The following is a 12,215-nucleotide window of genomic DNA, read 5'->3' on the forward strand; positions in this document are numbered from 1 at the left end:
GAGAGAAAATGACCGAAAGTGAAACTTCATATACTATATCCTCTTTCTGAAGGGGACTGCATGACAGGAAGGGCCGGTCCTATTATTAGACGAGTATTTGTCTGTTTCCTCTGCTTCGCGCCACCACAAAACTGTTGCAGCTCGTGCTGAGGGTGAGCAAGTTTAAAATAATTTTCACAGCCACCTCTCACTTCAGTCTGTGTGCATTTATCATCAGTCACATTCACGAGTGCCTTGGAACTTTCCTTTCTTTGATATGACTGCTTGCTTTTTTTTTTTTTCTCACTAAAAAGGTCATTCACTGTGTAGCATAACTGTTTTGTTGGTAATGGCCACAGTACACCTCAGAGTTATTAAAGGCACCATAACTATATGCCTTGCATACAAGTCTGTCATTAATTTTTTTAATAATAATTGTGGTAGATAATGTGTCAATGTTGTTTTTCAGTAATTTAATATAATAGGCCACTATTTGGAAGGAAGAACATTTATTTCATCCAGTTCAAGGGAAAAGGTCAGTTGTATAATTAAAGGCTGAGAAGAAAAAAGATGAAACAGGGGAAAAAAACCTCTTTGCCAAGGAGAGCTTCATGGAGTTAAATGAGCACCAGTTAGGCTATAAGAAATTGCCATCAGCATCAACCTGGAATTGAAAGTTGAAAGTACTTGCAATTAAAAATCAATCAGGTCGTATTTGCCGCATATTAATTATCCACACGCCACACAGCAATTACAGAATATTTGTGTATAATTTCAATACACACGTACTGTAGACCAACTGCAGTTTTTCATGGTCATGGAAGTAATACAAACCCTGAGAAAGAGTGATGATGGTTGTTTTCTTACGGAGATGCACAGTAAGAATTAAAAGACACATCTGGACATGTGGAGGAGTGTGGTGAAAATGACAGAGAAACTCTGACTACGCTCTGGCTGGATCACGGCTGTATCTGACACTTTTCATGGGCAATATTTTACTCCAGGATAAGAGTCTGTCTCCTTGACCAGCCTTGGGATGCCTGAATGGAGATTGGAGAGGGCTTGCACCATTGGCTGATGGTAGGGGTGCCGTGATTGCACGGGTCTAGGGTGGGCTTGTTGTCGACTAAGCGGGAGAGACAGACCTGCAAGGACAAACAATGGCTATTCTGTTCATGTGACATTGACCCACTTAGACACGGCTCATTTGCCCTGTTCCATTGCCACGGCGACAGGCCGCCAGACGTAGCCTCTCTCGGGGTCCGCTTTACACGCAGCCACGGACACACCTGCCACGGGGGGCTCGGACTGGGAAGGGTTAACTGCCCCTCTGACACACTCACACACACACACACACACACACACACACACATACACACACAACACAGACCCCATTCTCACCAGCAGGCTTTGTAGATGTCAGTTGTTAGCCAGGGGGAGGGGGTGTTATGGGGGTGGGGTTGTGGGGGTCTTTGTGAGAGAGTGAGGAAGAGAGAGAGAGAGAGAGAGAGAGAGAGAGAGAGAAGAGTGTAGGGAGGGAGGTATATTGAAAAGGCAAAGAAAGAGAGAGTGAGAGGGAGAGAGAGAGAGAGAGAGGGAGACAGAGAGAGGGCGGGAGAGAGGTACACAGCGTTCCATTTCACACAGATGAGCAGGGACTGTCTTGAGTGCAGAGAGACAGAGAGAGAGAGAGAGCATTTGGTGAGTGAGGGAGCACGCAAGAGGGAGCAAGTGAGAGAGAGAAAGAGAGAGAGAGTGAAAGAGAGAGAGAGAGGGAGGCACGGCACAAGGTTGTGGTTGTAGTAGACTCTAGTCGTGTGTTTAGGGAAAAACCAAAGCCCTGCAGCTTACTGGGATAAAGGAGCCCCCCACCCCCCCTCCAGCTACTGTCCTTTGTGTTCTCCGGGGGGGTTGTTAATTCTCTTTTCCCTCTCTTCATTTGATCTCTCCGTTCTTTCTTTTTCCCCTGTTTTGGCTGAAGAAAGAGCAGAACGCCTGTTGTCTCCCCGTAACACATCTAGCCGGTAAGCAGAATCACTCACTCTCTTTCTTTGTTTTTAACCTCTATTTCTTTCTCTGTCCTTGTCTATCTCCTTCCCTTTTGTCTCTATTCAATTCATTCCTCTTGTCTGAAACGATGCTGAGAGATTGAGGGTAGTACAGAGAATAGCAGGATCAGGTTTCGCATCTTAAGACACCCCATACCAGCAGGCACTGTGGCCAGCTAAAGGAGAGCTAGACCGGGGTTGGGAAAGGATGCGGAGGAGCGAGGGAGGGATGGATGGATGGATGGATGGATGGAGAGGGAAATGAGCAGTGTGCTACTTTCACAGCTCAGAGATCGGTCAACCAGGGCTTGTCCTCTTTCACTGCAGTGCATTATAATACTGCAAACACACACACACATGTTACAGCATGGGGTCTGCAGTGTGTGTGTGTGTGTCTGTGTGTGTGTGTCTGTGTGTGTGTTGTGTTAAGTGAACCAGTTCCTACCTTTACACACACACACCTCAGATCCGTGCTGGGCTGTAAGGACACTGAGTATGCCAGCGTACAATAAGAAGCCCGCCTTTGAGAAATTCATACTGGGGTATATCTATACACCTCATAATATTGAATCAGAGCCTCTTACATGCATGACACGAAATCATTAGTGCACCTACAGATCCATTACGTGCATAGCGTGTTACAAATTTATGCTTTACTCACATAGATTATTTTATTGATTCACATTCATATTAAAAGTTGGCATGGTTGATTGAAGTGACACTCTAAGGTTGAGGTCAAATATACATGGCCTTACTATGAGAAACGTTAAACATGTAGGGCTAATTAGTATGTGTGTCATCATATGTGTGTGTATGTGTGTGCATGTGCTCACAGCTAAAAACAATAGCTTTGAAATGCTCTCGCCCAGCAGTAGGGGTGGGTACAAATGAGAAAAAAAGAGGAAAGTGAGGGAAAGAGAGAAAAAATGAATGAAAGAATGAATGAAAGGAAAGATGAACCACTCCTTTTTCGTTGCCTGCCTGCCCTCTAATGAACAGAGGTAAGAACCAAGGAGGGAATTCATTCCTAAGGGAAGAAGAGTGGAAAATGTGTGAATGAAACCACTACAGGGATCTGTCATACATGTACACAGCACACATCTGAGGTTCACACTGTGTGCGTGTGTGCGTGTGTGCGTATGTGTGAAAGAAAGAGAGAGAGAGAGAGGGAAGGAAAGAAAGGGGGAGAAGCAGACAAAGAAACAAATTGGTAGCCAAATAAATGGATAGAAAGAAATACTAATTTGTGGAGGGATGGCTAAGATCTTTAAAAAGTCTTTCACGTAACTGTGTAATCTGTTAGCCAGATGAATGGATTTGCAGTGACGGAAAAATGATACAAGCCTTCCTGCATGTTCATCATGGTTATGCTCACATTTTCATCATTTACACACGGATACATATACAACATCTGCAACTGTGTAAGCATGTGACATAACAAAGCCAGAGATGCTGAAGGCACTGCCAGATTTGGGAAGCAAAAAAATATATATACATATGTATATATAGATAGATGGAGATATAGGTTTATCTTTTTATTTTAATTGCTGTCTTCATTGATGGCATTGTGCATTATTATTTCCTCAAATAATATCATGGAAAATGATTAAACAGGATTATAAATCAAATATCATTTTTTAAACCCACCTTCCCTCAATTTTACTGCATTCAAACCCCGTGGTTGACTGAACCACATAGCTACAACCACGAGCCTGTAAAATATAAAAAATAATAAAGGAATAGCTGTGTCATCCGTGTTGAGAATGTGGTCAGGATTTTGCAGGAAACATAAATGCACATATGTGTGTTTTTCATACAGTGAATCAACTAAGCCTGTAAATGTATTTACTCGTCTGTTGCTAGGACACTCCCTTTGAACATTTTGTAGGAGGATTCTCATTGGCTGCAGTCGATGATGCAAGTTTCTCACCCCAAATCTTTCCCCTTCGCCCATGGAAACATGCCTGTCTGCATTTCTCTCTCTCTCTCTCTCTCTCTCTCTCTCTCTCTCGCTCTCTCTCTCAGTCTACCTCTCTGTCAGTAGCTGTCTGCCTGTGTCTCATCTCCATCCACTCCACATTCCATCTCTCTGACCCTTTCCAAGCAGCGTCTTTGTTAGCATCATGTCTCTTTAGCTTCGACTGGGCAAATGCATGTAACTGTGCACTTGAAAAAAACATTTCCATCTTCCTGTCATACTGTTTAACCATTAAGAGCGTGGTTTCATTAAAGCACGCTCTGTAGCTAATACGCTCATAATATTGTTATGCTTGACTGAGGAGAAGAGAAGATGAATTGAAATGTGCACAGATCTTATGTGTGTGCAGGGTGCAGGGTGATATTACATGGTATCTGTTTCCTTTTTCACTCTCTGAGCTGTCCTAAACAGGGGCTGCTGATGTGTTGCTAGGTGTAGCTAACCACCCAGTGCCTATCACCGACAGAATCTCCTCCGATAAAGTGTTAGACCATGGTAATAACGGACAGCGCTAGGCCTGTGGGTCGTGGTGTGTTCTAAGGTGGGTTTGGGGGATATGCTCGTCTGATCACAGAGGGTTGCCTGAGAGAAGGAGGTGCTTTGCACCTGGGCTAACCTTGAGACAAGCCCAGTTATCATCGGCGTAGCATGATTTAATGCGTGTCTGTGTATATGCTTGTGAAAAGGCCACCGTGTGATGTTTAGACTGGTCTAAGAACAGTGGATGGTTGTGCATTTTGTGAAGAGAAGGTGATGGACCACATAAATATGTCTGATCGGTATTGGAAAGATCACAGTGTACTGTAATAGAATGGGTTTTGGAGACAGGGGAGCTGTTTAGGATTGAAAAAGACAGGTTCATTGATAAGACAGTCTTACAGACTGACAAATCCTTCTAATCTCTTAAAGAATTTGTATGGATTATCTACTAAAAGACATTACATTGAAATCCCTGAAACCGGTCCTTGGTGATACAATGAATGTTCCCCCATGGTAAAACACTCCGGTTTACTGGATTAATGAAAAAGTGTTTTACGCAAAACGCTACTGAACAAAACATTCCTAATCCCTACATGTTCTGTACTTCCAGACCCAAATGCTGTGTTAGTGTTACTTTATATCAAATTTCCCTTTAATATCAATAGGTCATTAAATTGGTTTAATAACACGTCCTCTTGCACGATGATATACGAATTAGCAAGTAACTACAACAAAACAAACAAAGTGGTATATATCCCATGACCCTCTGTATACCATACAATATTATGTTCCTCTATTTATTTATTTTACAAAAAGGAAAAAGCAAAACAAAAAGGAAGACTTACTTTCCAGGTGAAACCAAATTCCTCTGTGGACATTAAACTACAGATTCTCTGACCATCCATAACATGGAAAAAACAATCATATAATTATGACTGTTTCATTCTGGGGAAATGCTTTCATTCATCACAACAGTGGTTTGACAGTCAACACATAAACCATGAAAGGATTAAAAAAAATCCCTCCGAATAATAAAAAACATTAGCGAAGCTGCCTAGTGACACATTTTATGCCTTTAAACATCATGAATTTATCATGATATCGATTTCCAATTCTTTCATTCTTCTTTTTAAATTTTAATTCTCAGTGGAGATCTTTTACCCACTTTCTGTTTGTAAAAGAATGACATTTTCTCTACCACAGAGAACAGCTGCGACTGTAATTTTGTGTTTCTGTTTTCGTGGTCTGAGGTTAAAAGGCCCGTGTGTAGGCGGGCATACACACACCTCCTAATTCCAAATTTGCTTATCATCCCAGAGTGTTGGTAATCTGAGATTATAAGATTAGATCCACTCTGATCCCATTAGGGACAGAATATGATCATGTCATCATGGGATGCTGTGTATAATACGCAACATCAAAATTATTGTTTTATTTTATCAGTGATAATGAAACGTAACCTTAAGGCTTAGTTTCTCGACCATGAGAATGTGAGAATTATTGGCGGTGTTTCTCCTCACGACACCTTAGAGAGGTGTAAGATTAAACAGCATATCCTCTTCCTTTTCTTCTTAAATTATCTGATTGTTTCCTGGCAAGTTGCCATATCTCACTTATCATTAATATTGCATAACCAGAAATAAATTATCATTGCTTTTTATCAAATTCTTTATGGTTTCCCTCAGTACCCTTGAGTTAATTGCATTGACACAAATCATCAAGTTAAGCACAGTTTCGGTTCATTTGGATTCAGTCTTCATATACAATGAAGCAAGGAAAGACAATTTTTTTTTCCGGTTATTTTGAAATTCTATGGTCTGAAGTATGCAATTTTTCATCTAACTGAAACACATTTTATTTGGGATGGATGTCGGTATTGTCAGGGTCGCTCTTGAGAGCTTGAGCTGCCTCTGTTCAGTTTTTTTTTTCTTCTTTGGTTTAAACTCGGTCACGTGGGATACAGTAGCATTTCCTGCTAGACCACAGTAACTGACAGTGCTATTCAAATGACTAACATGAGTCTGGACCATGAAAAAAAAAACAAAAAAAAAAAACTGTGAAAATCTGCATGTATACTTCAGTATGCAGACGGGGTGGACACTCACAGAATGCTTCTAAAAATCTGAAAGTAAAAAACAAACAAACAAACAAGAACAAAACAAATGCAGTTTAACAATTATCTTTACACAGCCTCAGAGCCAATTGGAACCAAACCAGACTGAAACAAAACCAAACCAAACCAAACCAAACCAAACCAAACCAAAAGAAAACAAAACAAATACACAAAAGAATGACTGAGACAGTTCAAAAGAAAAAAGCACTTGACCTATTTTTAAAGGGTTTTTTTTGGGGGGGGGGGGGGGTCATTAAAAGTAACACACAGAAAGACAAAGACAAAACACATGCTGCACATTTAGCGAGAGAATACTGAAATAGACAATATTTGGAATATTTTCAAGAGAATCTGACATATGACAAGAAAATGGAGCAATGACTCCTGTTTGTTAATTGTTTGTTAAGCTGCATTACCATCTGTACAAGGCAGGTTGGAGGATTAACCTTTTTTTTCTTGTTGTTTGTTTGTTTTAAACTACGATTAGGAAACATCATCTACACTGTCACTTTTGGTCTTCATTTGCATGCTCTGAAGTTAGGTTAGCGACTCATGTTCAAATATTTTCTTTTTTTTTTTTTTATCTCTGAAATTGCTGTAGGATTAGATTAAATTAATCCATGAAGTTTTTGCATTGCTGTCAGTGTTTGGAAGAGAGTCTATCTGAGAACGCAGCACTGGTGGGACTAGGGCTCTGATGCCCAGACTGGAGCTTCTCATCTCCTCTCATCTCCCTATCTCTACGGCCCAGCGCACAGGGCCAGCAGGCACACTGGAAGCCTGGCAACTATGCCACCACACTGTTTGATGAGCTCTCCATGGTTTTAGGAGCGAAGTGTATTGGCACATAGTCAAGTACACACAAACATACACTGCACACAAACATACACTGCACACACACACACACACACACACACACACACACACACACACAAACAGAGCATAAGGCATAGTCATACATAGTCATAAAAACAATCTATGCTTCATATACACAGATAAACACATTTTTAAAATAGCCGTGTAAAGCAGGTCATCTGAGGTTGAAACCCACCGTTCAAAACCAATAAACACACAGACACAGGCCAACACTCAGACACACACAGAATGAAGCACACACACACACACACACACACACACACACACACACAAAGAAAACAGATCAAGCTGACCTCTGTATTCTTTAAATACTAGCGATTACATTTTGATAAGCTCGCTTGCTACACACACCAGCCCAATACACCAATCAAGGACACAGGGATGGGTGCTTTTGTCAAAGACATTGTGATCCTAAAGATAGTTCTCTCTCTTTCTTTCTTTCTTTTTTTTTTTTAAAACTCCATGACCTTGCGCAGGTGTAATCCCTAGAGACGAGAGTGGGAGAGGGCATAAAAAAAACACGGGGGGAGACGCAGACAGGGTCTGACAGAGACTCGGGCGAACGGTGTGGTGGTCTTGACAGGATTCGCCGGGAATGCTTCTGTCAGACTGCGCGGCAGGCAGAACATGGGCTAACGCGTCAGGGTCTTTTGTTTACCCCTCGGTCAAAATGAAGGAGGGGCGAGGGGAGAAAGGAATGAAACCACAACACAGGAGCACATGTGAGCAGTTCAGTCTCTCCTCTTAATGACGCTCCTTTCATGTTTGCTCTGACAAAATGGCTCCCCATAAAAAGGTAATAGTTATCTTAGAGGGAGTCTGCTCTTCAAGAATACAATCGTTTAGCGTAGGAGAAGTCATCTCAAGGTTAAAATCAGTGTATAATTTATAAACAATGCAGTATTATTTCCTATGGAAAAAAAAAAAAGTAGGCAGTGTGGATTTTAGTGATAGGTCATTGAGTGCGCTGTGAAATTCTATCCATAGACAAAGCACGCTCTGTTATTTCTTCTTCGAATGTTAGTGTTTGCTGTATGCTTCATTGCAGAAACATTTAAAAATTTCGACACGTTCTTTTATCACAAGCTGTCATATTAAGTTAAAAATATTCCGAATGCTCAATTATTTGCGATAAAATCTCCTAAGACCCAGGAGTCCTTTTTGCTATTCTCTGTGTTCCTTTGTCAAGCCTTGAGCCATAGAACACAATGCTAATTTCAGATTGGCCCTTTTATGCAGTGGTATTCTAGGGTCTTTTTTTCTCCCACCCAAGGATAGAAAGAGAGAGAGAGAGAGAGTGTGGGGGATGGGTTGCAATGGAGCATCGTTCGTTCCCTCCTTTTCCTTTTCCTTTTCTTTCCTTCCCTCTCTCTCTCTCTCTCTCTCTCTCTCTCTCTCTCTTTCTCTCTCTCCTTCTCCTTTTTTGCTTCCTCCATTCCCAGCTCTCTCACATGGCTCTTGCACAGCCTCGGCGTTAGCAGAGAAGCGGATGAGGGAGATGTTGTCTGGGTATCCCAGCCTTGTCAGCTGTAGAATTACATTCCCAGTCAATCCGGGGCACAGAGGCTTGGCTGGTCCTGACGCTGCCACCTCCCATCGGCTCCAGAGACGAGCCTTTTGTCAATATGAATCTTCTTCCCGCTCCACGCGAGGCAAGCTCTCTGCCATGCTAAGCTAATGGTATGACCAGCATTAGCTATCACGCTAAAATCCCACATCACTGAGAAAGGAGGGGGGGTGGGGGGGGTGGGGTGGGGGATGGGGATGGGGGGGTGGGGGGGGGTAGAGAACATCTAAAAAAAGAAAAAAGAGGAAAAGGTGGAATAATTAGACTTCCACAGTGACCAGAATTAACAAGAACGATTATGTCAAAAGAAAAAAAAAAAAAAAGAAAAAGGAGAAGCTGTCATGTGCTGGCTTTTTGTTCTCCCCTGTTTCTCTCTCTGTTCCTCTCGCTGTTTTCCTTCCCTCTTTCATCCTGCCTTTCAAAAGAGGCGCGATACATGGGTATGTGTCTCCCAAATATGATTTATGTTTTCTGGATGATGACAATTTTGGGGAGAGCACACCTCAGGAAAACATGACTTTGAAGATCTCTTTTCTTTTCACTTCAGTCTGCCATTGGCCTCATGCCCGTAAACAGTGAAATAAAATGGTTGCTCGTTCAATGGCTCCATCATGAAAAAAATATGAATAAACGGTAGGTAGCGTACAGCCAGCAATAAAAATAAAAAGAAAAAGCATCTATTTGAAACTAGTCTTTTAGTTTAAAGGTTTTCCTTCGCCTTTGACGGAGTACAAAAATCAAGTCACTTAGCAGTGGTTAATTGAATAAAGATTTGCCGTGCCTTCTGCAACAATTATTATTCAAACTTTCAACTTCTCCCTGTAAATCATTATGCTAAATGAATTCTTGCAGTTCTGTTCATATGTATGTGTGCCTGCAGTAATAGTTCACTCACTAAATACCGAAGACAACCTAAACAACATTTCCGTTAACACTTCGTGACCCTTGGTGACCTGTGCTGACCCCTCCTGCAGCACACCCATTAAGACAGAAGTCTCTCAGCACTGCAGCAAAGTCAATACCCAATCAATGAATCTAATAGCAGAGAAATACTACACTACCCATCTCAAACATTAAAAGGCCTGTGGTTGGTAACTGTAGAGGGAGTCACAAGTAAAGCGATATGATTACTTTTCTAAACTGTTTACCGATCATCTTGGGTCTTAGCATCTGTTAGAAAAAGATCCAGAAATCATGTGCTGGTATGCCTCCTATTGGTTGTCGTAGGAGATCCAGTCAGGGGGAGAGAGATCTGTAATCAGACTGTGTGGCTTGTCTGTGACAGGGATAATACTAGAGTCCAGTCAGAGTGGACTGAATGGAGAGGGCATCAGTGCAGTAATAAAGCTACGGGCCAGAGCGCATCTCTTTGTGTGGTGGCGTGTTGAGATGCATGTTCTTGTTAGATTTATGGGCTTGACGTCTCTGCATTATGCACAAACCTCAACATCATCTGCACTGCTTATTTAGAGAAGAGCGAAAGAGTGTGTGTGTGTGTGTGTGTGTGCACGCGCGTGCGTGTGTGTGTGTGTGTGTGTATGCGTGTGTTTCATGCGGGGACAGATTTATAGACTGTAGTGACACAGGCACTTATGAGATGAATCGGACTGTGACCCATCCATGAAATATAACCAGGATTCCTCTTCCCAGAGGTTAATCACCTCATTGTCTTCCCGCCTTGTCTGGTGGCTCGTTGCTTTAGAGCAGTTGCAGGCGTTCACTGTTCCCTGCAGTACATCAAACCAGTTTACGACTGCGGGATTGACGTGGAACAATGAAAATTAGAAACAGGAAATTATACAAAGGACCACTCCATGTACATGTGCGCTAGCTGGCGTGAATGAAAGCCGAATATACTGACATAATGTGAACATGTAATGACTGGCTGAGACATGTGTTCAAAGTGTTCCAGTGTACGTTTATTTGTGATTCATGACGTACTGCGTTCTGTGAGAGGAATTTATATTTGATCTATATTGCAAAATGGTCTGCCTCAAATCCCCCTTTTTTTTTTTTTGGGTTCGTTCTTTCTGATTCAATTTGGCAACAGAAGATATGCTGCCTCTGTGCTGTCTTAAGAGTGATGTAAACAAGGGTAAGATTATGCTGTGGCTTTTAAAATTAAAACAACAAAATAAAGTTAATGTCTGCATTTTGGAATTATTTCTGTGTTATGTAAGTTTGGAAACTCCTTTTTTTCCCCTGAAGTACATTGCCCAACTAAATGACGCAACAGAGCCATTTACAACGTCAGTAGTTAGCCTCGTCACCCTGAGAATGAAAGCCTTTAAGCAGTGTGCGCTTCATTCCACTGTAACAGTGGGAGGTTAGACTGAAAACTTTGCAATTTAACAGATGGTACATTTTCCAGTGAGCTTTGCCAAAGTTTGTTTTGTTCAAACTAATTTTGGACACCTTAAAATTGTCGTCATTAATCAAAGCAAAGTATGGCTCATTTCAAATGCAATTTCACTGATTAAAACTACAGTATTCCAAAAATGAGTCTGAACAAACTGTTCCACACATTACAGTGAAGGGAGCTGATATTTTGCTTTTGTTCCTGTACATGACTCAACAAATTCTTTATCATTATTCATATTTTAACCGTTCTCAAACTCAATTTTCCACCACCCCCACTCCATGCTCACTGCATAACTGAACAGTATTAAGTCCCACGCCGCATTATTTGAGCCCGTGTGTGTGTGTGTCTGTGTGTGTGTGTGTGTCTGTGTGTCTCTGTCTTTGTGTTTCTGTGTGTATCTGTGTGTGTGTGTGTGTGTGTGTGTGTGTGTGTGTGTTGAGCTGAAGAGGATTCTGCACCTGCTGCAGATTCAGATCCTCTGGGCTTAAGCTGGTCTCCACCCTGTCCACTCAGAGAAACTGTCTCGCTCTACCACAGCAGGCAGGCAGGCAGCAGTGAGAGGGCAAAAGCAGACACTATATTTAGTCCTTTTTTTGTCCATCCACAACCCCCCCCCCCCCGGCCCCCCTCTCTATGCTCTTTCAGAACAAGTTTTCCATTTTTTGATCTCTAAAACATTGATTCTCTCTCTCTCTCTCTCTCTCTCACTCTTTCTCTCTCTCACTCTCAGGTGGTGGGTGCTGATGCTGTAAACCGTGAGAGGAACAGAGAGGCCCTCGGTTGATGCAGTGACGTGCTACTTTGAGGAATAT

The sequence above is a fragment of the Chanos chanos genome, chromosome 12 (assembly GCF_902362185.1).
Source record: "Chanos chanos chromosome 12, fChaCha1.1, whole genome shotgun sequence".
NCBI lineage: Eukaryota > Metazoa > Chordata > Actinopteri > Gonorynchiformes > Chanidae > Chanos > Chanos chanos.